Below are 6,707 nucleotides of genomic sequence, written 5' to 3'. Positions count from 1 at the left end.
TGTCCTCTACAGCATTCACTTATTGCTAATTCTTCAAGTTGACTTTTTCCGCTAAGTGAATGTGATCGGACCCTTTCCCCCTCTATGCTGAACTCAATCCAATCTTTTCACAAATTCTTCATGTGCGTTCTGATTTGAAACTCGTTCAAAATCTTCATTGTGTCCTTGACAGCTGAAGAAATTGCGAACGGTAACTTAAAACTTATCTTATCTAAATTTTTGGCTTTGCCACTCAAAACGTTCCGCTTCTCACGACAAATACTTATCTATTCACCCATGATCCTACACGATAGCTACCTCACAGTACATGGGTGACACATGTCATGTGAATGGGAAAAGCTAGGGGCACGTTCGTCCGAAATCCTCGGGCGCACAGTTTTTCACTGCCGCTATAAATACCCTTGTCTCCTCCTCACTTCACTTTTACTCCGCTCGACCTCTCTCTCTCTCCCGCTCGAGCTTCCCAAACCCTAGCGCCGCCGCTACTTCATCGTCGCCGGTGAGGAAGAGCTTCACTACCTCGACCTCGTTGTCGGCGTACTTGCGTCGGTTGTGGATCTCTTCACTCCACTACCGCCGTAGCCGTCTTCCTCTGCCGAGTTAGGGAGTGGAAGATCTGAACGGACAAACTTCACCTCAACACTTCTCAGTTCGTCATGTTCTTCACTTTGGGTAATTAAAAGTTACTTTTATTGCCCGCTTTGATTCATGTGTTTTCATAAAAATCTTCAAAGGTGTTTATTCTTCAAATCTTCCACACTAAAACACCTCACATGTTATCTGTTCTTGATTTGTTTCTCTAAGCATTGATTTTCTTCAAGATTCCTCAATTGTGTGGATTTCCAAATCTGTACAACTCTGGAACCTAAGATAAAGAACGCTTAGTGAAATTCTTCAAGACTCATCGGTCAAATTCCTCAAACCTATTCTCCTTTTAAAAAAAATCTTCTGAGAACGCATATGACCTCTCCACTTTCCTCGCAACTATACTCTATTCACAGGTACAAATGTCCGCTGCTGAATCATTAGGTTCTCATCAACTTAACTCATTTGCAGCATTCCTCGAAGAAAAGTTGCATACATCTTCAGAAACTTCAGTTGTTAAACCTCAGCTGAAGAAAATGGCTGACGGTAAGAAGCCACAGAAGGGAGGAAAAAGGCCTGAGCTCAACACAGCGTTTGAAATCCCTGAGGATATCTATGATGGATATTGCACTCCAGATGAGGCCAAGTTTGGCAAGGAGGACAAGAATCAGCGCAAAGTGCGCATACAACAAATTGAGAGGAGATGGGCACGAGAATGGAGGGAGTACAGATATGTTACTCCCAAGTACATGAATAAATTCGCGCTCAATCCTCCATGATCAAGACCTCCATTGAGTCCTGGCCAACTGGCGGATCCCACCAGCCTCAAGCGCAGTGAGGACTATGCTACTGAATGGGCTAGGCGCCAGGACAAACTAGCCAAGCAAGCAAAAGAGGTAGTGAGGAAATTCAATGAAGATTTTGCTGCTGCTGCTAACGCTGCTGAGGCCTCTGGCAGTAAGCCCAGAAAGGCTATACCAAAGAAGCCTACCCACAAGTCCAGTGCTTCTCCTTCAATGCCCTCACGGCCAAGCTCCTTGGCAATGCCCTCATGGCCAGCATCTTCAAAGCCCTCACGGCCAATTCCTCAGTCTGCTCCTCCTGCTCCTCCAACAAAGTCTTCTGCTGCTCCAACAAAATCTTCGGCACCTGTGCATCTTGCCACGTGCCAAAGGACTCAAGGCTTCTCTATTGCCTCAAGAGCATCTGCAAGCTCCTCAGCTGCTCGACCTTCCTCAGCTGGTCCCTCACTGCTGAAGAAAAAGGCCACTGCTGGACGAGGTATTCGACCAAGTCCCCACAAGAAGCAAGTCGCTTTCCAAGTGCCCTCTGATGATGATGAGGTGGATGATGAAGAACTTGCTGAAATCATCAGAGACAGGCAATCAAGGGCCGCTAGAGCCAAAGGCAGCAATGTGCCACTACTTTTGGATCCCAAGTTGATCCTCGATTTCATCGACTTATGGCACAAGGACCCAGCTACACCTTTGCCGGAGATGAATCTCACTCCTGGTCAAAGCCATGTTCTCACTCACTTCATTGAGGAAGGGAAATGGAAATATGAAGAAGGATGAAGGCTGAAGAAAGCGCAATACAAGAAACAGCGCTATCTCAAGGACAATGTCCTCACTCTCACTCCTGATCAGCTCCTTGCCTTGCAAGAGGAAATCAAGCAACTGAGTGATGATTTCAATCGATACCATGCTGATTGGAAGGGAGCAAAGGTTCGATTCGTCAATCTGATGAAGACTTTATCTTCAACTGCCACTGCACCGGTGCATGTTGAAATTCCTCAGGCTGAAGAATCTACTCAGCCCACTGAAGAACATGCCAGCACCACTGATGTCAGTATGGTTGCTGAAGAAAATGAGAGTACTAGGGCTGATAACTCCATTCCAGCCGCTGATGATATTGCCAGGGCATCCACTAGTGATGCACCTGAGGAAAGTGAACAAGCCAGGGAAACTGCAATAGTTGCGCCTGAAGAAAATGCACCTCCTGTGCCTACACCAACTCCTATCCTTCCATCTGCTCTTGATGTGAAGAAGACCAAGGATGCAGAACGTGCAGCGATGAAGAAAAGGAAGGCATCAACTTCATCAAATTCTTCAGCTCCGAAGAAGATGAAGACTCTGATCAGTTCAATTGACAATCCAATTGATGTCGTTCCCATCTCGTCAATGCCATCAAAGGACCTTGTTCCTTTTGGTGAAGAATATGAGATTCCCGAGGAATCTGATGAAGAAACTCCATCTGCTGCTTCAACAGAGCAGTTAGACGAAGAAATTGAAGTGGATGAGATCCCTTCACCCCAGTCACTTCCTCACCTGTGCCTTAGTTCACTGCAGAAGAGGCGGGTGTTGAAGAAATTGAAGATGAGGATGTGGACATCAGATGTACCACACCAGTGCTCAATGATGACTTTTGGGAAAGTCGGCACCCCAAAACTCCATTGTTCACTCCTCTCCAAGTTGTTCCTCAGTCCCCAGTCGCTACAGACGTACAAGTGGAATCTGATGAACATCGTGCAACCCCGTCCGTCCATGAGGAAATTCCAGCCACTAGCGCTGATGAAAATGTGAATGAAGAAGTGATGACTCAGGCTACAACTGCAGAAGAAACTGAAATTCCTCGGCATGAGGAACCTGAGATTGCTATTCCTGAGGTGATATTGCAAATCACAGACACTCCTTAGCCCAAGCCAAAGAATCCCTTCTCCAAGAAGCCAAAATTCAAGGCTGATGATTTCTTCGGCGAGCACGTATTCTTCACTGAATTCAACCCTTATGAAAATGCCCGTCTTAGAAGGAAGCGTTTCTGGACTGCCAGCCAGGCAAACTTCTATTCCTCAGTTCTATTTGACAAGGACAAAGTCTTCGATCATGAGCACATTCCTCACGTGGACATGGAATCTATGCCATGCTTCACGCCGGTTCTCAGCATGCTTCACGATGCAGGCTTGCTGAATTTCTGCACTGACATCATTGATTGGAATGAAGAACTTATTCTTCAGTTCTACGCAACTTTGCATATCACAGGCGATGCTGCTAACGTCAACTCATGGGTGTTGGACTGGATGACTGAAAACACTCATTACAAGGCACCAGCCTCTGAATTGCTTCGTGCCTTGCCAATCAGTCCTCCACCAGAAGGCGCTCGCTGTCTGTATGATGAACCTGAACTTACTGATCATTATATGCAAGTGCTCATGAAGTCGCTGAAGCCTGGACAAGCTCAAAGGACCAAATGCCTCGTGAAGGATTTTCTCTATGTGCCCAGAACCATATACCGCATTCTGATGAAGACTATCAGCCCAATCAAAGGACATGATTCTTTAGATGAAGAAATTGTGGGGATGATGAAGAATATGCTCTTCAACATCATGCATGGTATTCCTATCAATTACCATGATTTCTTCATGAGGACTCTTGCAAATGTTGCACTTTCTCCATTTGAGCTGAAGCCTTACGCGTCGTGGATCATGAGATTCCTCAGAACAAGGTCTTCACTCAACTACAAGGCTGATTTTAAGAATCACCTTAGCTACTTGCCCCCAATTGAAGTCCTCAAGCGGACAATTTCCTCATCTGATGAGAAGGGCAAGTCACCAGCTGTGATCGATGAAGGCATTCGTCCATTGGATGGTCAGTTCCGCAAAGCTGCATCCTACTCCACCAATGATGACTCTGCCACACATGATTCTGCTGCAAATGCTCCAAATTCAAGTCCTCAAACTACTGCTCCATGTGTGATGACTAACCATGAATTGCTCATAAGTCTTCACCAGAAGGTCGATCTGAATCACAAATGGGTTAAGCGTCAGTTTGGCTCTATTCTTCACAACATGACTTCTACACATAATGCAGTGAAGAAAAACCACTACTACCTCCATGAAGTGTTTGATTACACCTGGGAAATTATGTCTCATCTATATGGCGAAGAAGATCTGAAGCAAATGGGCTTCAAGGAAGACTTTGAATGGTCTGCACCTCCTCCGAAGAAATTCAAGAAGGTCAAGGTTCCTTCCTTGGTGGCTAGCTCATATTCTTTATCACGCGTCACGGACGAGCATGAAGATTTGGATGACACTGCAGCAGGCCCTACAACGACTCAAGACCCTGACAACACTGGCGCTCCTCCTTCATCATGATATTCTTTAGGGGCGTTAGTCCTTAGTTTCAACCCTTTTGGTCATTCAGTGACAAAGGGGGAGAAATTTGAGTTAGTCTTCAAGCGGGTCTATATATGGGCGTTTTTTTGCTAAGTTACAACTCTCGTTCTTCTGATGACTTTGCTGGATCGAGTTGTAATCTTAAACTCTATGGTGGCTTGATACTTTTGATGTGTTCCTCTGCATGCTTATTACTCATTAATGTTAATGCACGCATGCTGAATCACATCAGTCACCATATTTCATCATGCATTTCAAATTCCTCATATTATATGTGAAATGCGTGTATGAATTACAAGATATAGGGGGAGATCTCCATGATTATACTCTTCAAGTGTGCATTGCTTCAAAAGCAAATACCTCACGATGCACATCTTAAGGGGGAAATCTTCTATATCTTGCAATCAAATTCCTTAATATCAGTATTTACACTTCACATGTTTATCCCTGTTGAAAACTTAACCTATATTGTCATCAATCACCAAAAGGGGGGAGATTGTAAGTGCATCTAGTGCCCCTTAGTGATTTTGGTGTATTGAAGACTTATCGGTTAAGAGACTGATGCATTTGTGAGTGTACACAGGTTTATAAGTCTATGAGGAGTTTGATATTTACAGAGAAAGTCGACCCCTAAAAACGAAGTTCTTCAATTGAAGACTTTGGATTTCTGAAGACTTTGAAAGTGAAGAAATTGGTGTGACCTTGAAGACTTGGTAATCATTCGAGGAACTGAAGCGTCAAGACTTTTGTTTTTACTGTTTCATTTTCTCTTTCTTGAGTCATAGGAAACACCGTACTGTTAAAGGGGGTTGAGGAAATACTAAGGAAAAATTTCCATGTGATGCTCAACTCAAAATCCTACACCTACCAATCCTTTCGAGTGAAGCCATTGGAAATCTCGCACAGTTCAGCCGTATTATTCAGTGACAGAGACGAAGTTCTTCTGGTCTCTGAGGAATTTGTTCTGACTGAAGAGTTAGGAATTCGCCAGTGCGAATTGCCTACCAAGTGAGGAACATGATAGCCCTGAGGAATTCGAACTTCAAATATTCCGACCGTTGCTGTGCTACACGCCAGCTGTCCCAAAATATCTACCCACCTAACGGTCATATCAGACAAGGGCATTTATTTCTTATCATGCTGGGCTGCTCCCTAGGCTATAAATAGCCGCCCCCTTCAACCACTAGCTGGTTGGCTACTCCGAGAGAAACTGACACTTGTCGTTTGAGAGCAACCCATCCTCCAAGGACTTTGAGTGAAAATCATCAAGTGAGGAAATCCCAAACCCAAACCTACAAAACCCCAAGTGATTGAGCATCACTGAAGAGATTGATCCTGCGTGGATCCGATGCTTGTTTCCTTTGAAGACTATGCTTCTTCCAGACGGTTAGGCGTCAAGGTCTAGAGCATCCAAGAGGAATTGTGGATCATCGAGTGACCGAGTTTGTGAAGGTTCGGAAGTCACCTGAAGACTTACCACGAGTGATTGGGCGAGGTATGTGTGACTTTAGCTCAAGGAGAATACGGTGAGGACTGTGTGTCCGGGACTGGGTGTCCTCGAGTTTAAATACTCAGCCGCTCCAACCAGATGTACAACTGAGACAACAGTTGGAACTGGTCTACCAAATCATTGTCTTCACCGAGCTTACTGGTTCTATTTCCTCAACTCTTAAAATTCCTCATTTATGTTGTTGTGTGCCTGTTCATATCTGTTTGAAGACTTTGACTGAAGACTTTCTCAATTTCCTCAGTTCTATTTCTTCAGTCTGGTCGTCTTCTTCCTTGTGTTATCCTGTGTTTACACTTTCTGTACTCTGTGCTTGTCTTCATTTCATCATGATGACTATGCTTGTGCTCTGTTGTGTTCCTTTCTGAGTACTATTCTGCTGCTAGTAGTTCTTCATTTAGGAATTTCCTCACCAGCAAATTCCTCAGTGAAGAATTCATAAAA

The sequence above is a fragment of the Triticum dicoccoides genome, chromosome 1B, assembly GCF_002162155.2.
Source record: "Triticum dicoccoides isolate Atlit2015 ecotype Zavitan chromosome 1B, WEW_v2.0, whole genome shotgun sequence".
Classification (NCBI taxonomy): Eukaryota; Viridiplantae; Streptophyta; class Magnoliopsida; order Poales; family Poaceae; genus Triticum; species Triticum dicoccoides.
This window is presented reverse-complemented; position numbering follows the sequence as displayed.